Source organism: Geotrypetes seraphini, chromosome 12 (assembly GCF_902459505.1).
Source record: "Geotrypetes seraphini chromosome 12, aGeoSer1.1, whole genome shotgun sequence".
Taxonomy (NCBI): Eukaryota; Metazoa; Chordata; class Amphibia; order Gymnophiona; family Dermophiidae; genus Geotrypetes; species Geotrypetes seraphini.
In genome coordinates this window covers 25058323-25084951 of record NC_047095.1, presented here as the reverse complement: position 1 = coordinate 25084951, position 26629 = coordinate 25058323, and the positions used below count along the sequence as shown (strand labels likewise).

Genomic DNA, 26629 nt, shown 5'->3' with positions numbered 1-26629 from the left:
CCTTAAGCATGTCCTCGAACATAGGCACCGAGACCAAAAGATGTTGGATCGTAGGTGCAACAGTGCGCTCCTTCGAGGGCAACCTCGAGGAAGAGTATTCCCTACGTGAGGAGACACGCTTAGAATGAGGTCTTGAAGACGCCGACGAGGTGGCACTGACATGAGACTCTAAGGTAGGCTTCTTTGCCGGCACACCTGAGGAGGAAAGAGAAAACTTACCCAAGACAAGAGTAGCAGGAGAAGCCGAGGCCGAGGGGGACTTTGAGGCCGAGGTCTTCGAAGCTGAGGCATCCAATGATGTCGCCGAGGCCGAGCTTGAGGCCTGTTCCGCAGGATCCATGGGGCCAAAGAGTTGGAGAATCTTGTCCACCCTCCGACGAAGAGCCCGTGGTTGCAAAGTCGCACAACATGGGCACGACTCAGCACGGTGCTCCGCACCCAGGCACTCCACACACCAACGATGCGGGTTGGTGATGGAGAGAACCCAGTTGCACTTAGTACAGTTTTTAAACCCAGATCGAGGCCGGGACATAAGAAAAAAGACAGCCGCAGCCAGAGCAAAACCGGAGGACCCAGTCAAAAATATACGAACGAAAGAAAGAAGAAAAAAATAAAGACGCAAGCACAGCGACTTAACTGAAATTAACCGAAGAAGCCGCGGTGCAAGAGGGACAGCGAGATCACGCGAAGCAAGGGAGCAGTGCTTCTGGCTCCGCGGAAAACATAGCACTGAGGACACGCTAAGGAGACGCATGCCCTAGACTGGGTGGGAGGGGCACGTGCGCATGCGCGGGCTAATCGTAAGCTTGAAGGTCTTCAAGCAAGTCTGCTTGTGAAAACGTCCGCTAGGGGGCTCCGTCGGTGACGTCACCCAAATGTAGAGAATATGCTGCCTGCTTGTCCTGGGATAATGGTACATTTTATTCTTTTAGTTTTTTATTCAAATTTGTATCTTAATATAAACTATCAGTGTTTTTTCTGGAAATGATGCATTAATAGTACTTTCTTTTTTTAGGCTTACATACTATGTCACTCTGATCTTAATCATTTGTGAACTAAGTCGAGCTCCTTTGGGAGATGACCCGGTATATAAACTGAAGATTAGATTACCGGTAGGTAGTTCAAGCATTTTCCCGGTCTGTCCCGGTGGACTCACTATCTATCAAGTTTCAAGTTTATTAAAAATTTCTTATACCACCTAATTAGGCTTCTAGGCGATGTACAATACTAATAATACATATAAAAGATACATTAAAACCAAGTTAAAATTAACGAAGCTGGACAATACTAGGGAATCAGTGTTCTCCCTAGAGTCTTTTAGCAGGGCGCTTTGCCCAGCTAATTTAGATTACCAGTCGGTTGTCATCTCAGCTGCAAATCCTGCTGCTGCTCAAAAAAAAATAAAATATATATATATATATATATATATATATTTTTTTTTTAATCCCTCTCACCGGTTTGGGAATTCCCCGAGCTGACTCGGCCTGAAGAGTCGCCAGAAAAACGTTTGACTCCCGTCTCAGCCTGACTTTTTTTCTACTGCAGAGTGGCGCACAGATGGTGTACTGTGGCTTTGATCCCACAGCTTACTCCTTACACGTGGGCCACTTGCCAGCTCTACTGGCACTCCTGTGCTTTCAGCGCGCAAACCACCACATCATTGCGGTCATTGGCAGGACCACCGCACGCATCGGAGACCCCAGCGGAGAGATAGGCGAATGTGAGCCACTTTCACTTGAGCAACTGGTGCAGAATGTGCGCGGGCTGTGTGAGAGTTTGCAGCGTGTGTGCGCCAAAGGAGAGCTTTAGTGTGGGGAAAAGGCGAATGGCAGCCCGAGTATCCTGAGTATGAGGAACGTAGAGCCGTGGAGTTTCTGGCCTTGGCGGGTCACCATTTTCGCATGGGCACGCTGCTGAGCCGGCATAGTGTGCAGTCTCGCCTACAGAGCCCCGAGGGCATGAGCCTAAGGCGGGAGATAGGAAAGTTAGGAGGGAAGCTTACAACTAGCTGATCTTGCTTGCTTCGGGCCTTCCTTGCTGCCAGATTGTACCTACTTTCTGTTTCCACGAAGGCAGGACCCGGCAGTCAGGAAGGCCCGAAGCAAGCTAGAGCAGCTAGTTGTAAGCTTCCCGCCTCACTTCCCTATCTCCTGCTTTAGCTTTAGCAAATTGTGAATGCTGCACAGTGTGGGGAGAGAAATGCTGCCGGCACTACTGGGGGGGAGGAGAGAAATGCTACACTGTGGCCAATTGGAGGAGCGGAAGAAATGCTGCACTGTGGCCAATTGGAGGGGGGATAGAAATGCTGCTGCTGCACCCAATTGGGAGGGAGAGAGGGAATGAGGGAGAAGGAAGATCAGGGAAGGGAGAGGAGAGGAAAGAGAGATGCTAAGACCCTGGGAGGGAAAGGAAAGGAGATACCAGACCATGGAGGGGGAGGGAGAGATGTCAGGGCATATGGGGGGGGAAGAGACAGATGCCAGACCAGGGGGAAGAAAAGAATGAGAGGATATGCCAGATAATGGAAGGGGAGATGGAAGGAGAGGAGATAGATGTCAGGGCATGGAGGGAGGGAAGGGAAACTAAGGAGACAAATGCCAGACCAGGGGAAAGGAAGGAGAGAAGGTGCCAGAGCAAGGAAAGAGAGGAGCGAGATGCCAGGGCATGGGGGGAGGGAAGAGAAGGAGATAGAGATGCCAGACCATGGGGTGGAGTGAGAAGGAAGGAAAGGAGAAGAGATATGCCAGAGCATAGGGGAAGGGGTGGAGACAGAAAAATGGAGACGGGGTGAAGCTGAAATGAATCATGTATAAAGGAGAAAGGGCACAGGATATAGAGTTTATTGAAGGACATAAAAAGAGGAAAGATGCCGTGTGGAAGAGAGAGAGGGCAGACACTGGATGGAAAGGGCAGAGAGAGGGTTGACAGTGGATGGAAGGGGCAGAGAGAGGGTGGACAGTAGATGGAAGGTGTGGGTAGAGAGATAATGAGATTATTGTAGATGGCACTTGGGAATGTGCTAAAGCCACAGAGGTTGGGTGGAAGGGGCAAAGAGAGAGGGCAGATGTTGTATAGAAGGAATAAATGGATCAACTGTCATTCCAAGATGCAGCTTTCAGCAAAGCAGCTCTCTGCAACCTTTTTGCCTCTTAAAAGATAATTACTGAATTTTTTCCTCCACCCATTAAATCTTATCTGGGTCATCAGAACAGTAGTTTTTTATGTGGTCCTTAGCATGTGCCTGCATTCCTCTGCATTGGCTTCAAAGGAAGAAAAGTTGCTGTAAACCGACCCTCTCTCCATCCCCATATATTCCTTAAAATATTTTTTGCCAAGTTTTTACTACAATTTTGTTATTGACTGAAGAGATGGGAAGGGAGTACCCACATATGTTCAGAGCCATCTAGGAGATTACTGACACATGAGGCTCCATCAGATGACATCACTTACATCTGTTGTCTCTGGAGAATCCCTGTTACAGGTAAGCAGCTTTCCTAACAAGCCTACCTATCACCTCCCGCAATAGATACTGCATCTTCATATGGTAGTTGATTTCACCAATACCATAAGGCAGTAGTCACCAAACTTTTTCATGTAAAGGTCATCCAAAAGATTTCAAGCTTACACATACTAGTAATTTTGTAAACCACCTTGACCTGTTTTTTTCAGAAATGGTATTAAACATTAAAAATTAATACCAATATTGATTCTATAACACGTCAAGGTCTCTTTTTTTTAAACTCACTTTATTTCAGATTGTCAATACTAGAAAATTCCATAAATAAAAAACCTGAGTACACTTTGTTTGCAGTTACTATATCAAGTGGGTAAGACTGAAATTAACACATTACAGGATTTGAATAACTTTTCAGCCAACTGAGGGCTGCAATGGAGGACTTTGAGGGCCATGAGTTGGAAACAACTACTAGCTATATGATCATGTGGCTTTAGCACATTCCCAAGTGCCATCTACAATAATCTCATTATCTGAGTGAGCTATAACGAACTTGCTGCACTTCTTCGAGGGAGTAAACAGATGGATAGAGAAGGGTGGCCCGGTCGACATTGTATATCTGGATTTTCAGAAAGCGTTCGACAAGGTTCTGCATGAACAACTACTTCAAAAAATTGCGAGCCATGGAATTTAGGGTGAAATACTCATGTGAATTAAAAACTGGCTGGCGGATAGGAAACAGAGAGTGAGGGTAAATGGACAATACTCGAACTGGAAAAACATCACCAGTGGAGTGCCGCAGGGTTTGGTGCGTGGACCCGTGCTCTTCAACATTTTTATAAATGATCTGGAAAGTGGTACAACGAATGAGGTGATTAAATTTGTAGACGATACGAAGTTATTCAGGGTAGTGAAGATGCAGGAGGATTGCGAAGACCTGCAACGTGACATAAACATGCTTGAAAAATGGGCCGCGACATGGCAAATGAGGTTCAAAATGGATAAATGTAAGGTGATGCATGTCAGTAACAAAAATCTTAAACACGAATACAGGATGTCCGGGGCGGTACTTGGAGTGAACCCCCAGGAAAGAGACTTGCAAGTACTGGTCGACAAGTCAATGAAGCCGTCCGTGCAATGTGCGGCAGTGGCAGCAGCGAAAAGAGCTAACAGAATGCTGGGAATGATTAAGATGGGGATCACAAACAAGTCGGAGAAGGTTATCATGCCGCTGTACCGGGCCATGGTACTCCCTCACCTGGAATAATGTGTCCTGCACTGGTCGCCGTACATGAAGAAGGACATGGTACTTTTCTTTATGTTAGATTCCTTTGCACATCCAGGGTGGGGGGGGGGGGGTGTATTATTTATTTAGAGGTATAAATTTCATAATATTCTATAATATTGATGAGTATAATATAATATCATTACTGTTATAGGTTAAGAAGGGATTTAAAATTTTTATTATAATATTTCTGATGTTAATAGTGTATTTTCATATAGTTGTTTTTTTGTTTGTTTTTTTTTCGATTTTTCAAATGTATACATTGTCAAGTTCAAAATATCAATAAAGAAATTTAAAAAAAAAAAAATGGTTAAGGGGCTGGAGGAGTTGCCGTACAGTGAGAGATTAGAGAAACAAGGCCTCTTCTCCCTTGAAAAGAGAAGACTGAGCGGGAACATGATAGAAATATTCAAGATACTGAAGGGAATAGACTTAGCAGAGAAAGAGAGATTGTTCACCCTCTCCAAGGTGGAGAAAATGAGATTGCACTCTCTAAAGTTAAAAGGGGATAGATTCCGTACAAACGTAAGGAAGATCTTCTTCACCCAGAGAGTGGTAGAAATCTGGAACGCTCTTCCAGAGGCTGTTATAGGGGAAAGCACCCTCCAGGGATTCAAGACAAGGTTAGACAAGTTCCTGCTGAACCAGAACATACGCAGGTAAGGCTAGTCTCAATTAGGGCACTGGTCTCTGACCTAAGGGCCGCCGCGTGAGCGGACTGCTGGGCACGATGGACCCAGCAGCGGCAATTCTTATGTTCTTGCTAGGTCCGTCTTTCCATTTATTCCACAGCTCGTCAATAATCCTTCATTCCAGGAAACCTGCTGAAAATAAATGTACAGGTGGCTCATAGAGCCACTGGTTCCGATATCAGGAAAATCTAAAGACCAAGTAATGTGCCTACACCACAGCAACAGTAGCCCTAAAAATATTTAAAATATTTTCACGAAGTGCGCCATTTTGAAGGATTTAGCTCACAAATAGTAGATGCGTATCCAAAGCCTGACCACAAATATGTGAAAACTGAAAACCTAAACAGCAGCCATAGAAGTGGAACACTTAGGCTTATGATCATAGGAACCAATATGGCTGACTAGCACAGAGACACCACACTTTGCTAAAAGCTGTAGGAAGGGTGCCAAAGAAACCCAAAACCTCGACATTAGTGGATATCAGTTTGGCTTTAATCAGTTTGGCCAAAACAAATCTATAAGATTTCAGCCTCTCTTATAGAGGACTGCACTGTTAATCTTTATATTCAAATATAAGCTACAAATTGAGAGCTCTACAAAAACACAAGTTATGCCACAGACAGCTTCTACAAAAATGCATCACCACAGGCCTTAGCAACATTTTCTTTTAACCAGCCACCAAGTTTGTCACAATGCCCACCCCCCACTCCTTTAATTTCTGACCTAAGACAGTTTTCCCCATTTCATGTCCAAGAGAAAAGAAAGCTTCATAATCAGGCCATGGAAACAGGTGAAGCAAAAAGGGAGTGGCCTTAGGAGCAGCTATTAAAAGTTTCTCTCATCTCTTCCCCAATACCTGCTCTCATCCAGTCTCTCTCCAGCAGTCCTTACCCCCTACCTTCTTACAAGCCAAACAACCTTCTGTTAGTCAGGTACCTTCACACATACCCAATAGACCAGCCAGCTAGCCACCATTCCTCAACCTTCTTTCAGCCTCATTGCACCTATTATCACCACTGTAGAAACAAGTACTCCTTTATCTCTGCACAACTGACCCTTACTAGATTTGCACCAGAATTTTTCCTGCATCTTATAACTGAAACATAGCAAGAGCTGCTCTTACAGAGGTTATAGTGCTCATTGCTGCCACTGTAGCAACCGCTAATTCAGGGGCACAAAATTCCATGCACCAAGATTCAACTTTCAGGCACCATAGTGATCTGGTACTCCAGATTATTAAAAAGGAAGGATAGTTATGTTTTAATATAAAAACTGGAAGGCACTTTTGGGTAAAGACAAGTTTACAGAACTACCCCTTGTAAGATTATGTGAAAACAAGCTGGGGCATAAATGACCACAAAGAAATGGTCCCCATAAAAGGAACAAGAATGCATAGCACGGCAAATTTAAGCCAAGTTTAATCCTCAGTTAAGCCTTAAATAAATACACTGTTATAAGGATTTTTGTGACCTCCTGCAAAAAGGTTGAGTAAAAGGAAATCCAGGGGAAAAACCATGTACATAGCCAACTGTAATTTGGACACAGACCAGGAACATGGGAGCACAGCCAGCTGGAAAGTAGATACACAGATGAAGGGAGTCACCGAGCACACAGCTAACACAGAAGACAACCCAGTACTGGCCCAGCCCAGATGCCAAGCAAATAATCTCCACCAAGAAACAAAGGTATAGAAGAGCTCTTCCTAGACGCAAGCTGGCTCATTCTTAGTACAGAACAGGTCAACCTCAGTTTCCTGCTTGTCCTGATACAAGGGCCATACAATAATTTATCTACCTCAGTAAGAAAGAAAAAAGTTTTCAAATTTTAAAAAATTTTCAATATGGTCCTCCGATAGCTCCATACACTTCATCCACTTTTCCTGCAATGACTTGAATCCCTTTGAAAAAATTCTTATGTTTGACCTTCAAACCAGGATGTCACAGTTTCACTTGAAAACCGATGTCAACGGAGAAATTTCTTCAAAACTTGTTAACAGGAAATAATCCGAGGAAGCCAGGTCAGGACTATAGGGTGGATGGTTCAGTTGCTGAAAACCACATTCTCAGATGGCAGCCTGTGATTGTTGAGACATGTGCACCGGCCCATTGTCATAAAGAAGCTTCACGCCTATGTGAGTGAGTTCTCCTCATCTCTTCTCCTTAACTGACTCCTGCAAAGTGATCATTGTGTTGGTGTAACTCTCCCCAGTTATGGTTGTCTTGTGCAGCATGAACTCCAGAAGCAAAAGTCCTTCATCATCCCAGAACATAATTGCCAGGACTTTGCCTTCAGATTTTTCTGTCTTGAGCTTTTATGGGGATGACTTATGCTTCCACTGCATTGACTCCATTTTGGACTCAGGATCTCTATGATAGGTGATCTGTCTCCAAACAATGAAAAAAATTCACTTGGTCTTCACGGAGCATCTCCAAGTTCTCCTGACAGAACTGGAGCCCTGTGGCCTTCTGACAAGGCGTCAAGTTTAAGTTTATTGCATTTGATATACTGCCTATAAGCCTAAACGGTTTACAGAAAATTAAAAACATTTGTACAAATGTTTTTAAAAAACAACATAATAAAAATAAAAAAATGGGGGGGGACACAAACAATAACAAAACACTATTGGGTATCACTGGATACAAAAGGAAAAAGGGTAATAGGATACATCACAAAAATTAAGGATGGGGAAAGAGACAAACCAAAAGGATAAGAAAAATATTTGAAGGAATAATAGATGAAAAGGAGGGCATCAAAATCAAATCAAAGGCTGAAGACGTATGCAAGGGCTTTAGATATTAAAAGCCTGGAATAGGAAGGTTCCGAGGACTCATTTAAATTTAGAAACAGTGTTCTTGTCTTAAATTGATAGGGAAGGATTACCACAATGATGGTGCTATCTTTCACTAACCTTGGGTATGTTCAACTTTTCATGAATTATTTTCCAAACTGTACCTGCTGAAGTGTCCATTTCTTCAGCTATTCGGGAAACCTTAATTCGTATGTCTGACAAAATTAAACCCTCGTCTTTCTTGCACATTTCTGTGGAAGCTGCTTCCACAGGTCGTCCAGTGTGAGGGTCATCTTCAATGGACTCTGTACCACTCAAACTGCTTATTCCAAAATTTTACTTTGTAGGTTGATGTGGAAGACTCACCATAAACTGCAGCCATGCATTCATGGATCTCCTTTGGCTTTTACCGTTCTTTTGTGATATTTTATCACTGAACAGTGCCCCAAATCTAGCAATTTCTTACTTAATTGCACAAGCCACAATTTCATTGAGCCACACTATGCATGAGTAATCTTGAGACATGTCACAACATACACATATTCAGATAGATAAATTATTGAACAGTCCTCGTACCTTCAGAAACTGCTTAAAATGAGTTTTACCTACATCAAATCATAGTTGAAATATGTAGAAATTAAGTAATACAATATCCAAAGCAAAATTCAATATAATTCAGCATTACCTATGGTACCCAATAAAAAAGGAGAAAAGACCTCAGTGTCTAGTAGGGGTTCTAAACAAGCTACCCACATAGACAAGCCAATCTCAAAAACTCAAGTTTGAGACCAGCAGACACATCCTCAGTCAAAAACTCCAAGATAATTGGTATTATATTATAAACAAAATACAGTCTTTCAATATCATCACTTATCTGAAAATATGGTATTCCACAAGTTCTTTGACATAGTGCTGAAACATGGAAGCAGGAAAAAAACGGCACAGTGGAACATAGAGCAATAGCACAGCAGCTAAACAATCATCACTGCTGGCATAAAGGATTCCACAATATCCAACAGGGCCCCCTGTTTTGCAATCAAGCTTCTTCAGGGATTTGCTGCACTCTTGTTTTCGGGACTGCACTGTGATATTTTCTTTTTCTCGTAACAAAACTATTCAAGATTTGTTCTGTCCAACAAGTAGAGTTGTGATTGAATCTTCTGTTAGGAATGAGTATAACAGTGGGGAGATTGGTCACACCAAATGTGGGCACTGCTCTATGTGTGATGTGATGGAGGAGTGTTTATTGTTTGTGAACCCAGCAGATCAGAAAAGTTATAGTTTACGTCAAGTTACAGGCTGTGAGAGCAGAGGGATAGTGTATATCATCAGATGTCCCTGTCAAAAACTTTATGTGGGGCAGACATCGAGGGCTTTCAAGACTAAATTAATAGAACATCGATCCTGTATTGTAAGAGAACGAGTGGAACCCCCCGATGGTGCAACACTGCATGGATTTACATCATAATTTTGAAGATCTGCACTGCTTGGTTCTGGAGAGAGTGTTTCCTTCAGTCCGAGGGGGTGATTTTAAACAACTCCTGCTGCGAAGAGAACAGTGCTGGATTTTTCTTCTTCAGACCTGTTCACTCATTGGTTTGAATGGCTGTGTGGAATGGAAAGCTTGTTTTTGATTTTGTTTTTGGGTTTGAATTTTGACTTTTTGCTGTAGATTTGAATGTAGATGATGTCATCATGTGCACGTCATGACGCTGAGAGCCTTAAGTCAGATAGAACGCCGGGGGGGCATTTTATAACAGGAGCTGAAGTGGGTTAACTGATGCTATGAGCTGTGCTGCAGTTTGTGATTTTGATCGTTTTTTATTTCTTGATTGTTTATACAAACCGTTTTTTCTTTTTTTGCAGCAAATCCCTGAAGAAGCTTGATTGCGAAACAGGGGGCCCTGTTGGATATTGTGGAATCCTTTATGCCAGCGATGATGATTGTTTAGCTGCTGTGCTATTGCTCTATGCTCCACTGTGCCGGTTTTTTCCTGCTTCCATGTTTCAGAACTATGTCAAAGAACTTGTGGAATACCATATTTTCAGATAAGTGATGATACTGAAAGACTGTATTTTGTTTATAATATAAAACTACTTATCTTGGAGTTTTTGACCGAGGATAGAAACATAGAAACATAGAAATAGACGGCAGATAAGGGCCCACGGCCCATCTAGTCTGCCCACCTTAATGTCCCTCCCCTACCTTTGCCCTGTGAATAGATCCCATGTGCCGATCCCATTTGGCCTTAAAATCAGGCACGCTGCTGGCCTCAATCACCTATAGTGGAAGACTATTCCAGCGATCAACCACTCTTTCAGTGAAAAAGAATTTCCTGGTGTCACCTCGTAGTTTCCCGCCCCTGATTTTCAACGGATGCCCTCTTGTTGTCGTGGGACCCTTGAAAAAGAAGATATCTTCCTCCGCCTCGATGCGGCCCGTAAGATACTTGAACGTCTCGATCATGTCCCCCCTCTCTCTGCGCTCCTCGAGCGAGTATAGCTGTAATTTGTCAAGCCGTTTTTCGTATGGTAGATCCTTGAGTCCCGAGACCATCCGGGTGGCCATTCTTTGCACCGACTCCAGTCTCAGCACATCCTTGCGATAATGCGGCCTCCAGAATTGCACACAGTATTCCAGGTGGGGCCTCACCATGGATCTATACAATGGCATAATGACTTCCGCCTTACGACTGACGAAACCCCTTCGTATGCAGCCCATGATTTGTCTTGCCTTGGACGAAGCCTGCTCCACTTGATTGGCAGACTTCATGTCCTCACTGATGATTACCCCCAAGTCTCGTTCTGCTACCGTTTTTGCTAGGATCTCGCCATTAAGGGTATAAGACTTGCATGGATTCTGGCTGCCCAGGTGCATAACTTTGCATTTTTTGGCATTGAAGTTGAGTTGCCATGTCCTAGACCATCGCTCCAGTAGGAGTAGGTCGTGCATCATGTTGTCGGGCACTGAATCTTCGTCTGTTGTGCATTTGCCCACTACATTACTCAGTTTGGCGTCATCGGCAAATAATGTTATTTTACCTCAAAGCCCTTCTGCCAAGTCTCTTATAAAGATGTTGAATAGGATTGGGCCCAAGACTGAGCCCTGTGGTACTCCACTAATCACCTCCGTCATTTCGGAGGGGGTGCCGTTCACCACCACCCTTTGGAGCCTACCTCCAAGCCAGCTCCCAACCCATTTCGTCAATGTGTTACCTAATCCTATAGAACTCATCTTGCTCAGTAACCTGCGGTGTGGTACGCTATCGAATGCTTTGCTAAAGTCCAGGTACACAATGTCCAGGGACTCCTCTATATCCAGCTTCCCCGTTACCCAGTCAAAAAAGCTGATCAGGTTGGATTGGCAGGATCTCCCCTTAGTAAATCCATGTTGTCGGGGATCCCGTAGATTCTCCTCATCCAGGATCTTATCTAATTGGTGTTTGATTAGAGTTTCCATTATGGATGTGTCTGCTGGTCTCAAACTTGAGTTTTTGAGATTGGCTTGTCTATGTGGGTAGTTTGTTTAGAACCCCTACTAGACACTGAGGTCTTTTCTCTTTTTTTATTGGGTACCATAGGTAATGCTGAATTATATTGAATGTTGCTTTGGATATTGAATATTTGGACATTCTTTCTTGTTGGTGAATGTTTTTTGTAGAAATTAAGTAATATTCATTTGAAAGTACAAATACTTGTAACTACATCTGTAGTCATATAATTGCCTTTAAAATGTCAAAACCATCCAAAACCAAGCTATTATGGATTCATTTAGCCTCTCAACCTTCCCTCACCATTCTCATACCCAAATACCAAGTATGCAATCTAGGGATCATCCTAGATGCCAACCTTACATTTTCAGCACAGATCTCCAAGGTGGTGTCCTCATCCTTCTACCACCTACAACAACTAAAGCATTTTCGGTGATACTTTTCTGACATGGACTTCACTCAACTGCTATACGCCTTTGTGCCATCTCCCCTGGACTCTTGTAACAGCTTGTACAACGGCCTTCCTATGAAGGAACAACATTGACTATAAAGAGTGCAGAATGCAGCAATCGGGCTACTGAAAAACCTTGGTCCTTTCGATCCCATAACCCCAGCACTGAATGAAGTACATTGGCTACACACAGGAAAACAGGCCATCTTCACAATTGACCATTGCCTTTAAGCATTTCCATGGCATGACTCCCCACTATACAGCTGAAAAACTCCCCATCTATCACCTGACCAGATCACTCAGATCACAGCTGGAACACCAACTACATATCTCACCAGCTCCAACTAGAAACTGCTCAGAAACGATCCTTCTCTCATAGTGTGACAAAACTATGGGACCAGCTTCCTCCAGACATACAAGCTATAGATAAGCCTGCTACATTTCCAGAAAGTGGTAAAAACCATGCTGTTCTCGAACCAGAACATACCTACTTTGAGACCTTAAAGACCAGGCTATAGCAGTCTATAACTGAAACTGATCACCTAAGACTCATTGCTGATTGCGGCATACTATAACTTGTACTGCTCGAACACCTACCATGGTCTCAATCAATCTGAAGTCTTCAGCCAAGTTGTGAATGCACCTTTCTAACCCTTACTGCAATTTTCTAGTATATTGTGAATGTACCCTTAATCTTCCGTCTCCAATATATTGTGAATGTACCACTGCAACCCGTTCTGGGATTCTGGGGAGGACGGGCTATAAATCTAAATAAATAAATAAAATGTCATTTATACAGTTAATTTAATGTTATTAACAAATTCCAGCAAAGAGGCCATATCTTGTTTGCTTCTGTTTTGGCTCATGAGCACCCTACTGATTAATATAATGTTCCCTCCTCTCCTGATTATACACATGACTAACAGTTGCCATTTTTACACACCTTTCTATGAACTGGGCATGTGATAACCAGTCTGAAATCACCATAGGTTTGCTCAGAAAAGCCTTGACCTATGTTGTTGTCTCTGAGCCTCTCTTACCTGTACCATGACTCCAGAGCTCCAGCCAAGTTAACTGGGTGAGTGTAGTTGCCACAATGTTGTTTTCCTAGGTCTCGCCATGCTGTCTCCAAGCTGGGTCTTCTCATCTCCTTCATCTCTGATCTTTAATACCTTCTCCACTGCATCTCTTCTCTGTACAACACAGTTTGCAGAACAGACTCAATGTAACAACTTTCGCACCTCTCTGGGCTTTCCCTCTCCTGAACCCTCTCCAACCCATGAAAAGGGGCACACCCTAGACATCATTAGTTTCCTCGACCTTATGGACTACAAAACTCTAGCCGAAGGTGTTCGCTGGGAACATGTCCCTTGGTCCGACCATTTTCTAGGTACCTTCTGTCTCCCCATTTTCATGTCTCACCTTGGGGTTCAACCCCGCGCCACAAAATCTATTACCTTCCGTAAAAAAATTGCAAGCGAACAGTTCTGGACCCAATTTCTCAACCAGTTTTTCTTTTGTCCCAAACCTGATATCCCAGAAACCAACTGGCACAACTGGGTAAACCTCTCTAAGTCTACATAAAATAATAATAATAATAATTTTATTTTTGTATACCGCCATACCCAGGGAGTTCTAGGCGGTTCACAACAAATAGAAGAGTTACATACAGTGCAGTTGAAAAACAAGAAGAACATAACAAGTCAATCAAAGGGCCAAAAACTAGTTTACGTTGACAATTTAAGTGAAGGAGAGGCTAATACAGAGCACATACGGTATGTACTGTAAGAGAGTACAATTGAATTTATGAGAGGGGGGAACAACGCATATTGTATGAGAGGGAGGGGGCAGGGATCTGGGGGGGAGGAGGGGGAAAAGTATAGAAAGGTGGGCCGTGTTGAGGGGGGAGGGGAGAGTTAGGGATTTGGTCTGAAGCAAAGAAGAGTGTTCGATCTGTTTTCTAATGTGGAGAGGGGGAGCTCTCTTGCCCCTCTATCTACTAAAACGGTTTCCTACTCCCGTAAGGCCCCCCTGGTATCTTCTGTACCACAGAGAACTGAAGCAGAAATGCCAAGTACTGGAGCATAAATGGAAAAAAAAATCGAAATCCCCTGCAGATAAGACAGTCATGGAGGAACAGTATCAAGTTCTACAATACAGTACTAAAAAAAGCAACAAAGAATTTCTATGGTGACAAAATCACCAGACCCAATAGCCAGAGCAGCACATTGTTTAACATCTGGCGCTCCTTAACCTCTAAAAATGACTCCTCTATTCTCCCCTCCTCTCCAGCAGTGGACGACCTAGCAAAATTCTTCAACGAAAAGGTTGCTACTATAAGAAGCTCTTTTCCATCAGCAGGCACTTACAATTCTCTAGTGCCCAGTGACACTAACCCTATCCCAGTAGACAGATCCTGGACAGTCTTTGAACATGTATCCGAAGCCCAGGTTTCTAAACTGTGCCACAAATTAAGATCCTGCAAATGTGCCCTGGACCCGTTCCCTTCCTACCTTTACGAGAAAATTCCCGTGCAGGCTATTTCATCTCTCACCAGACTTATCAACTCAGCCTTACTATCTGGCCTATTTTCCATTCAAATGGGACACATTGCCCTGACCCCACTACTGAAAAAAAGCCGATCTAGACCCATCCTCCCCTTCCAGCTATCGTCCTATAGCAAATATTCCTCTACTGACCAAAATGCTCGAGGCCACTCAGCTCTCATCCTACTTAGAGAGATTCTCCATTCTATTACCTTGCCAATATGGCTTCAGACCCAATTTCAGCACTGAATCCCTGCTGGCCTCTTTAATCTCAAAGATTCAATCTCGTAATAAGTTTGCTATCCTACTACAATTCGATCTATCTGCGGCCTTTGATGTTGTCCACCATGATATCCTAATTTACCAACTTTCTGAGATAGGCATTGATTCTCAAAATTTTTACGATCCCGCTCTTACACTGTTAACATGAATGGAACCATGTCATTGGAGACCACTATGTGATGTTCCACAGGATCACCCCTGTCCCCTATTCTTTTCAACATTTATATGTCTTCTCTGAAATTCTTCCATCTATCTCCCTTTGAAACTCTATTTACATATGCAGATGACATCCTTGTCCTTCTCGAGATAGATTTGAACCTCACTAACCTCTTTAAAAACCAATTATGGCCTCCAGACAGCCACACAATGCTGAACGTATTTCAGAAAAAAATAAGGGCTCCTTTTACAAAGGTGCGCTAAGTGTTTTAGCACACGCTAAATATTATAACACACACTAACCATGCACTAAATTCTAACGCATGCATGTAAATCTATGGACACATTAGCGTGCATTAAAACACATAGCTCACCTTAGTAAAACAGGGGGTAAATTGTCTACTGACTTAATTAAATCTAGAGTAATGCATAGGGATTATAATTTCCATCTAAAAAAGGCAAAAGTTTAAACATTATCAAGACTTGATTTAAAAAATCATCTAATCCATCCAAAGACATTTATTCAATATTTCGCTCCATTAACGCCAAACCTCAAAAGTTATCATGTTCAGGCCCTGCAGCTAAAACTTTAGCACAATTCTTTTCCACAAAGATTATCAATTTACAGAAAGTGTTGCACACTTATCCTGCTTCTCAACTTTATTCTTTAACGATGACACAAGACACTTACCATATATACTTGAATATAAGTCGATCCAAATATAAGTTGAGACCCCATTTTCCCCCCCAAAAGGGAGGAAAAGTAGTTGACTCAAATATAAACTGAGATTAGAAACTTGGGTGATCCTGGTAAGCCAGTCTACAAAGACTAGACATCCTTGCCATAAGTTTTAACACAAATATTTTTGTTACTGTAAAACCACACAACGTTTACAATAACATCAGTTTAAACAAATAAAAAGATATTGGCCATTATGACAGATATGTTACAAAGGAGTGTATACAAGGTTAATATAATAATGATAATAATAATCTATAATAATAAAACCCTAAGCGCACATGCACACTCCTACCTGCGTGATCCGTATGTCTGTGGCAGGCAGGAGTGCACATGCGCGCTACTGGCAGATAGCGCAGACCTCCCTGCTCTCCAGCTCCTCCAGGCATCAAGCGGCAGTCCTCCATCCAGTCCACCGAAGGGCTCTTTTGTTTGCCCTCCTCCTCCAAAAATCTCAATTTATATTCGAGTATATATGGTATGTTTTCAGAAAATGTAGCTATTCCATTCTTAGGCCATTCAACATGGTCTTCATTTCAATTACAGTCCTCTTTTTCCTTGTGGAAAATCCTGTCTAAGTAAATAAGACCTCATGCTCTTTGGATCTATTTCCATCCTCTTGGCTAACAATCTCCCAATTTGAACTGATGCCCCATATCATGTCTATAATTAATTCTACAAAGCTGGTGCTTAAAGGGACAGAGACTGCTTGCAATCTGTTCTTTGAAGCTTAACACCTCATACTGAGGACCCCATATAATTCAAATAATTTAAATATTCAAAATTTAAATTTCTTTGCTATATTTGAGTTTTCTCTGTGTCTAGTCTGTGTCCCTTTAAGCACCAGATTCGTAACTTTTGCAAGTAATTTTTTTGCTTAAACTGGGATGATTTTGTACTATAATTAATTCTAGCCTCTCAACAGTAGTTTCCTATTTTATGGAAATCTGCTATAGTTTGACCTATTCTTTAAAAAAATCACTTTATCCAGCAAACCCGGCAAACTATCATCCAGTATCAAAACTTTGTTTCCTTTCAAAGATATTAGAGAATGTAGTTTTCCTTCCTTAGTGGAACTGTTATATTCTGGTTTTCTTCTTTTCTGTCTAATCGAACATACAAGGTATCTACCACATCTTCAACTTCCCATAGTTATGTGGTGTTCCACAAGGATCTATCATTTCTCCACTTCTATTCAATCTGTTTCTAAGTCCACTAGCTACTCTTATTCAATCCACTGGTCTTTCTTTTCATTTCCAAGCTGATGATAGAGAGTATGCACTCAAGCCCCCAAGTAAATCAGGGATGCGAGTAGCTATGCAGCAGATGGCCCCTGAGCTCAAAAAAATATCAAAGCATGCTGGTTAGCTAGGTGTCCCCAAGGGCTGAGCCTGCTAGCAGCAGACCTCCACCACCCAGGTCTTCATCTTCTCCCAGGCAGGAGGCGGCATTGAGCCTCCAAGGCACCGACACTCTCTAGGCACTGAGCCTCCAAATAAAAACCCACAATACCCAAAAATAATAAAAAAAAACCACAGAGCAGAAGCACTTCTGAGCAACTACAGTAGATTGCAGAAAACTGGGGGTGGGTGTAGGAGCAGCTCCCTGGGAAGAAGATGGAGTAGAAAACATGATTGACGGGGTTCTGTAAATTTGTATTTCAACTTGCAAATTGCTTGCAGAAAACTATCATTTCAGGACCATTAGATACATTGTACTAAAAATAAGGATTAGTTTTTAATTATGTACTAGCATAAGGCTATATAGTCATGCAGTGTTTACATTTTTTGGTAAATATATTCCTTTAATCCAGGGGTTCCCACACTTTTTGGGCTTGCGAGCTACTTTTAAAACGACCAAGTCAAAATGATCTACCAACAATAAAATTAAAAAAAAAACCCACAAAGCACACTGTACACAGAGAAAATGGTAATTATCATTTATATGCCAGGATTTTTTCAAAGAGGTCAAGGCAGATGACTCTATGCACTGTCACCTCAGTAACAACCATACAAAAATAGACAAATATACCCTCTTCCTTTTTACTAAACCATGATAGCAGTTTTTAGCGCAGGGAACTGCGCTGAATGCCTCGCGCTGCTCTCGATGTTCATAGGCTCCCTGCGCTAAAAACTGCTAGTGCGGTTTTAGTAAAAGGGGGCCATAGTGTAAAATATAGACAGCAGATATAAATTCTCAAAACGGACACATTTTGATCACTAAATTGAAAATAAATAATTTTTCCTACCTTTGTTGTCTGGTGATTTCATGAGTCTCTGGTTGCACTATTTCTTTTGACTGTGCATCCAATATTTCTTCCCTTCTTTCAGCCTGTATGCTTCTCCTCCTCCAGACCTCATTCATTCCCCCAACTTTTATCTTCTTCTCTCCCTGCCCTTTCTTTCTCCCTGCATCCCTTTCTTTTTTTCTCTCTTCATGCCCCTTTTTCTTTCTTTCTTTCTTTGTTTCCCTTCTTTCCTTCTGTCTCCCTGCCTGCCCTCCCCCAAGCCACTGCCGCTGCCATCGGGGAACAGGCCCCCAAGCCACCGCCGCCCCAAGCTCTCCCTGCTTCCCTGCGTCAAGGGCCAACCAGCATTCCTCTCCCCAACATCAATTCTGCCGTTGGAGAGGAAGTTCCAGGCCAGCCAGGCAGCGACTGGCTGGCCCGGAACTTCCTCTCCGATGGCAGAATTGACGTCGGGGAGAGGAAGGCTGGTCAGCCCGGTAGATTGTGAAGGCAACACAAGTCTATCACAGAGCCCGGGATGGGCTCCGCAATCGACTCACTTTGCCTTTGTGATCTACCGGTCAATCACGATCAATGTATTGGGCACCCCTGCTTTAATCCATTCATAATGTCACAGGATGATTTTAATCAAGTCTGACTAATGATTTAAATCATCATTTAAATTAATTTCATTTAAATCAAATCCATGCTGATTTTAATCACTATTTTAATTACAATTTAAATCACTACTCTTGATTTAAATCAATTTCATTTAAATCAAATCCATGCTGATTTTAATCACTATTTTAATCACAATTTAAATCACTACTCTTGATTTAAATCATGGTTTTCTACAGAAAGACTCATTCTTTAAGTTGATGATAGTAGACTTCCCTAAATAAAAAGATCAATGCACTCGCAACTTCGATTATTCACGGTTTTTATACCCCTACTGGATCTCACTACAACTTACTTTTTAATGCAGGGTGTCCAATGTCGGTCCTCGAGGGCCACAATCCAGTCGGGTTTTCAGGATTTCCCCAATGAATATGCATTGAAAGCAGTGCATGCACATAGATCTCATGCATATTCATTGGGGAAATCCTGAAAACCCGACTGGATTGCGGCCCTCGAGGACCGACATTGGACACCCCTGTTTTAATGCCTCTACAATACTTGGGGTCGACTCTGAGCCATCCCCACCTCCCTCCAGCCTCCCAGACCCCTCAACTTACTTAGAGCCAACTAACCCACTCCCGCCTCCCTCCACAACTTACTTTTTAAAGCCTGGTGGTCTTGTTGTAAAACAGGGCTGAACCGATCTTCCTACACTCCTGCCCTGTGCAGAGCTGCAAACATAAATGGCTGCCATGAGTTCCCTCCAGGGTAAGAATGGGAAGGGAAAAAGAGATGCCAGATTATGGGACGGGGAAGGGAAGAAGAGATAGGTTCCAGACAAGGGGATGCAAGAAAGGGGGAGGAGAAAAATATGGGGAGGATAAAAGAAAGATGCTGGACTGTGGAGATTGGGAGCAAAGGGAAAGAAATATGCCAGATAATCAGGGGAAGAGAGATTCCAGATCACGGGAGGGGTGAGGAAAGGAAATAGTAGTGCCAGACAAGGGGATGCAAGGGAGGGAGGGGAGAGAAATATGGGGAGGGTAAAAGAAAGATGATGGACTGTGGAGATGGGGAACAAAGGGAAAGAAATATGCCAGATAATCAGGCGAAGAAAGGGAACAGAGATTCCAGATCACGGGAGGGGTGAGGAAAGGAGGCAGTGGTGCCAGACAAAGGGAAAGGGAAGGAGGAAGAGAGATACCAGACCACAGAAAAGAGCGGAAGTGAAGGAGAGATATGTCAGACCACTAGACTAAGGTAGGGAAGAGGGGAAGGGAAAAACAGAGATATGCCAGACCACAAAAAGGAGAGGAAAGGAGGGAAGGAGGAAAAAGAGATATGGGAAGGAGAGGAGAAAGATCCCAGACCAAAGGAGAGGGAAAGGGGGGGGAAGACAAGACCATGAGAGGGAAAGAGATAGAAGAAATGCTGTTTATGGATAGATAGGAATAGGAGAGGAAAAAAAGGAGAAACATACTGTAGAAATATGACGGTAAATAAAGACAAATGGCCCATCCAGTGTGCCCCATCCACAGCATCCATGGATGGAGGGGAAGGGCAGAGACAGAGGAGATAGTGCTCATGGATTGATGGGAAGGGAAGATATGGAAAAGCAGACAGATCTGAGAAGGAAGCAAAAAAAAAAAAAATGGAAGAAAGTTGAATGTTAAAAGTTAATGCCAAAAGATGGATGTAGGACAGAAAGTGAAGGAGAGAAAAACAGCAAATGGATAAGATGACCCTCACAAGAGAATTAAGAGCACAGACAGAAGGGAAAAAAGGAGAGAGAAAAACAAGAAGTGAAGACTAGGAAAAGATGATTAGAAAAATAAAATAAAATCACCAAACATAGGTTGGAAAAATGATTTTATTTTCAATTTAGTAATTTAAATATGTCAGTTTTGAGAATTTACAACTGCTGTCTATATTTTGCACTGTTCAAGCAGAAATGCATTTCTTTCTATTTCTCCGTTGTTGTACTACATGCAGAGTCTGGCATCTTAGGGTTTCGTTTGTGTATGTTCAGATTTTTAGTTTGTGGTCCTGTATTTGCATAGGGTTTATCTATGTTCTTCACGTGTGACCAAGGCCAGGTGTTCTGGTAGGAATGAATGTCGTGAAACGTTATTGGTATCGTGACCCAAAGTAGGAAGATATTTGTCAGCTCTCCAGCACTTTTGGATCCAAAACGGCCCTCGCTTAAAAATTAGCGAAGGCCACTGCTCTACGGTATAAAAGAATTATTCTTGGAAATCTAATGCAACCGAGCATATTGCTCAACTTCTCACCACTGTATGTTGAGAAATGTTGTCTTCATAGTAATAGAAAGGATCCTCAGATGTTTTTTCAGTAAATAAGCACATATCTCTTCTAAAAAGAACATAAAACAAAGGGGCCTCCTTACTGAAGTGCACTAAGCAGTTACCAAGCAAGGCATGTGTGTGTGCACTGCATGGCATGTATGTGTGCATTGCATGTCATGTGATTCACTGAACTGCACACAAGTTAATAAAGACTGAAATAATTTGTCCCTGTCTCTGCGGTTAACTACAGGAAACCATCCCCCGTGTCATTCTTTAAGGACAGAGGGAAGAATCAGAGTATGATTGGGCACAGCACTGATCCTCAAGTCTTGCATTGAAGAATTCTGGTGTAGGACTGAGGCTGATATAGACACTAAAGAATGACAAGGGATGGTTTCTCATGGTTATCTGCGGAGATACGGACAAATTCTGTCCCTGTGTCATTCTCTACGTTAGGGCACAGTAAAAGTACTGCACAATGTCACTTGTGTAGTTAGTACAGATGAACATCACTTCTCGTTTTTGTCCCTCTTTTTTTAAATTTGAGCCCCAGTTCAGGGCTAGGGAGTATAGCAGGCCACAGACCTAAAAAGGACATAGTGTCCTGTCCCCTTTTGTTACAATTTCTTGCACGTTACCACAGCCAGGAGTATACAAGTTCCCAGTCATGGCAATGTGCAAAAACTGTCACATAAAGCAGTCAATTATCTTGCAAACTTTTTCATAGCGTTAGTATGTTAGTCCCTATAATTTTTTTTTAAAAACCCTGCATCTCCAAAATGAATCTGTTTTGCACTCTTACTGGATCTTAGCAGAAGGACAGAAAAACACAAACATATGGCAATCAACTAAGCAGTCTATACATTTGCCAGTTTCTGGCTAGAGGCCAAACAAATTTTGGATTCGACTAGAGTTGAAAATGTCCCAAAATCCATTTTCTGCCTGGTTTCAAATTCAGCCATGTTTTAAAGTCTGAGATGGAAATAACCGTATTTTGTTTGTCTTCCCCCTCTTTCCCCATAGTGGTTATACCTTCCTCCTAGACCCCCCCTCCCCTGAGTGCCTGCTCCCACCCACAGGCCCTCCTGGTGATCTAGCAAATAGCTGGGGCAGGAGTGATTCCCAGTTACTCCTGCCCATTCCAGCTCTGCTTCAAAATGGCTGCCACAACTGGGGCATGGCACCTGCTCTTACTACAGCACTAGAGCGCATGGATTGTAAAATAATCTGGCAGAGGTGCTACCATTTTTTTTTGGTTTGTGCTGCAATCTTGCACATTAGTGCTCCAAATAAATATCTGTATCAAAAGTATTTAACAGAAATTAAAATTTGCAAATTTGGAATAAGCTCCTTGGTCACTGTAAAAGCACAGTGGCTTGCAGTTTCAGTTTTCATCAGCTGCAGTCCATGTTGTAGACACTAATTTTGTTTGGAGATAAAATGCAGTCTCATTATTTACATTATTATATTCTGGCTTGGATTTTATGGGTTTAGCAGAGGGGTGAAGACTGCAAGCTTCACAATCTCCAGCAACTCCTACTGGTTCACAGTCGTACAACCAAAATTGAGGTTTAGGCTTAAGCCAAAAACAGGTGATGAGTTTTGGCTGAAAGCTTACAGAAAGTTTTGGTGTAGTTTCTATTTTGGCCAAAACTGAAAAAGCAATTTCAGTCAGCCTCTACTCATGGAATGCTCCAACTCCCTTCCCAATTCCAACCAATGTTAACTTGCTGTTATCAGCATCTCTTATCGTCTTGAACTGAAAGGTATGACGGGATATAAATAAAGCTATTATTATTAAAATTGATGATTAAATAGGCTTTAAAAAGTGTACATACAGTATGCAAGTACTACAACAACCATTAACAGTACATTTGAGAGACCGAGATACTTCACTTGCCCTGACTTAGGAGCGAGGGTCATGCCCGTCATAGTACTACAGTATGCGCAAAATTAACCAACAGAGTAATTGCCCCCAACAAAAAGAAACCCATAAAAGAGATTTAAAGATAACACCAAAGAGTTCTAACACTAAAACCTATTTGTAATTTCTCACTCTTGCATACATTAGTGTGTCATATGAAACAAGTGTACTATCATAAATGTATGATCAAATTTCAGCTATCAAAAAATCTAGGGAAAGGAAGACAATAATACTTCAAGGTAAAGACAAAAACATCTAATGTCTCCCAATTTGTGTGTCAAGTGGCTCCACAAGTACACCAAACAATTATAAAATGGACTCAAAATCCCAAAAGAATCAGTACTCGAAGAATATATAACTCCACCAGGGTCCACTTTAAATGCGCCTGCCTAATTTTCAAAATCCTTCACGGCATCCTCCCTCCCTTCATCCCACTCTCCTGGAACTCCTTAAATCTTAATACCACCAGACCCACTCACAAACTAAAATTATCCTTTCCTTCATTAAAAGGCATTTCCCGTGCAGGAAAACTAAGGACCTCCCTCCCCTTCAGATTCACTGAGCTCTGGAACAACCTTACCTCCCCCCTCCGGATCCTGAGCTCTCTCCAACTCTTCCGCAAACATCTGAAAACCTGGCTTTTTTCAAAAATGTAATACCTACCCCATCTTTAGCATCCTAAGCCCCCCAAATATCCTTCTCACTATACCCTTTAATCTCATTGGAGTTCCTTTCTCTCTCAACTCTTGTAAACCGTGCCGAGCTCTACGATTGTGGAGATCATGCGGTATATAAATCTAAGGTTTAGTTTAGTCTTAATTTTTTAATCATTGGTCCGCTCTGGAAACAGGCCAGAAAGAGGTCATGCAAGGACTCTTGTTGAGTGTAAGTGTTGGAATATGGGTGATCTGCATCTGGATGACGAATTGGTATAACAGTTTGGTGGATTACAAACATCATTTGATCGGCAGAAGACGGAACTTTGAGAAACTGCACTTTCTGTTTGAAAGCTAAATACAAGTTGGATGATTGTGTTTTGCATTTTTTGAGGTGCAGCACTCAGCACTGATATTATAACCTCGTAGATATTTTTTATCTTTTTTGTGTCACGTGTTCTTTCTGAGTTAGTTGATAAATGCCCAGTTTTTTGGCTAGAGACCTTTTCTTCCCTATTTGTTGAGGGGAATTTTTCTCTCTCTGACCTGTTTCCGGAGCAGACCAATAATTAAAAAATTAAGACTCTTTGGTGGAGTTATGGACTCCTCGAGTACTGATCCTTTTGGGATGTTGAGGTCCACTTTATAATTGTTTGGTGTATTCTTGGGGCCACTTGACACAAAGTGGGAGACAGAGATGTTTTTGTGATCAAATTTCAAGTCATCACTATTAAAGTTAAAAAAAATGATTGAGAAAAAAGCAGCAGTAACTATTATGTAGATAGACTCTGAATCATATTTGCTTTAGTAATGCATGACCATGAAACTACTACATTCACAAGTCAAATGACCACCATCCCTCAGGACCACCCAGCCTTTTCAAAGGCCTTGTGCTTTTGATGAATATTAAACATTCATTAAAAAAAACAGAAATCACTTAACCCTCTGCCACTGGACCACTTAGGTGTCTCTAAAATTGATATAGATAGCAAACCACTCTGATATACCACCCTTAAGAGAACTAACACTAAAAAAATTTGAATGAAGTATCAAAGGAACAAACGTGTATTCCAATAGTTTTGAAATTACAGTTCAGAATTCTATACTGAATATCTTAAATCACAGTGACAGACCACTTTATACTTAGAACTATTTTACAGTACTGTATCCAGATCACACAGGTCTACTATGTGTAAAATGAGATCACCAGAACCCATCACAAGGTGATAATGTGCCAGTAGCATGTGTGTGGTAGCATGTTTGACTTCTTTGTGTCTTGGTTTTACACGTTAAGCAAATATGTCAGCAAAATTTTACAGTGTTTAGATCGGAGCTTGGTAGTGAATATAAAATGCAAAACCACTCTAACGCTAATCATTGTTTATCTTCTTCTTGCACAGCTACAAAAAAAAAAAAATAGACAAGTGCAAAGACAGAAGCTTTTAGTGCGTTTAACTACCTTTAAGGAAGGCATTAAGGACCTAAAGAAAAAGTGCTTGCACATACACCTGCCCCTTAATATTGGTGAAACAAACTGTTTAGCGAAGGGGTCGGGATGCAAGGTGAGAAGTGAACAGAATCTTCACTTCCCATTATCCTTACTTGCCAAAATTAACACATTGCAATGGCGGTCGCCTGTCCTACAGGCCGCCTATTTATATCTTTCTTCACGCTGCGTGCGCCCTCATTGGCTAGAGTGCCTCACGTGATTAAACAAAACACTCACATTCAACCTGAAACAACCCTTTGTCCGCACTCACCCAGAGCCCTGAGGTCCCCAGCCGTACGCGCCTTTGCCCAGGGGAGAATGAAGATGCCCAAACCAGTGGCTCGTACTCTCCGCCACGCTGCTTCTCGCCGCTCACCTGCCCGTCTGCAATGAGCCTGCAGCTCTCAGGCCTGGCCGCTGGAAATCGCCAATCACTGCTTCAATCCGCTGCACAGGCTGCCGCGACGCCATATTACCTTGTGCGGCAAAATGCGTCAGTCGAACCCTCCCCCCCAGCCTCACTACACTTCCCAGGATTCAAAAGGCGTCTCAGACTGTAACACAGTTACCTGCGATTTATAAGGAACGCTCCAGAGCAGAGAGAACCCTAATCGTAACAACGGGTACGATTTAAAGGGAAAGGGAGCAGGCTGCTCCTCACGAAACCCACCTGCTTTATCCGGCATAAACCAGAAGACCCGAGCCGAGTGTATGGAGGCCGCAGGAGTCTGCGGCTACTTCTGCCCAACTAAGGACCATAGGGCGGGGAAGAAAACTCTGCATACACTAAAGCATCACAACACTGCTACAAAAAAACATTTCGAAACACACCCAACTCCCGGCCTTGCCCGTGACACCGCTGAGACTTTTTTTTTTTTCTTTTTGAGATTTAAATTTGCGCCGGCGCAAAAAGACTGAACGTAGGGAAGGACGCCGAGTGTGACGTAACTACCTTGCTCGCCGAGTCCAGAGCCACGCGTCACCCGACGTGAAGGAGCTAGCGCATGCGTACCCTGCTCTACGGTCATCTGTATCACTGGAGAAGGAGGACTTGTGAGCCGGGGCGTGTTTGACGTTTGTTATGAGCGGTGGAGAGAAAGAGAGAAATCATGTAGGAAGCGTGGGAATTGATGGCTCCTTTTCACCTTTTGTGCTACATTTCAAGTGCTATTATTCAGCAACTTATTGACTATTACTTCCAAAACAAGAAAACATAGCGTTGTACCTCCCAGGAGGTTTATTTTTATTGAGAGCTTCTATACAGCTACTAACGACTAGTGCTGCCCGATTTAGGGGAAAAAAAATCGATTCAATTCATTTTTCCTTCCTTTCCTTCCTTGTTTTTTTTTTTTTTCAAATGCCCTGGCGTGTTTATTTTTGTAACCTTTTCACACACACCCCAACTCCACCCCTTTTGCCCTCTTTACCCCATGCCAGTGCTGTGGTGTAAACAAATTTAAAAAGACCTTTTCTCTCTCGGTTAAGTCCTAGCTTAGGTTGACTGTCTTTGGTAGAATACACATTT

General features: G+C 42.5%; 1 protein-coding gene across 9 annotated transcripts in view; it reads right to left on the bottom strand.

Moving 5' to 3' along the window:
* The window catches only part of ZNF644 (zinc finger protein 644), a 150836-nt gene extending 124739 nt beyond the window's left edge, over nt 1–26097 (bottom strand). For 5 of the 9 annotated variants that reach the window (XM_033916245.1, XM_033916251.1, XM_033916247.1 and 2 more), the window contains exon 1: nt 25376–26097. The gene's annotated coding sequence lies outside the window, so the exon portion shown is untranslated. The remainder of the gene's footprint in view (nt 1–25375) is intronic. The other 4 variants (XM_033916248.1, XM_033916249.1, XM_033916244.1 and 1 more) reach the window with 2 other exon arrangements.
* Nucleotides 26098–26629: the final 532 nt, after the last annotated feature.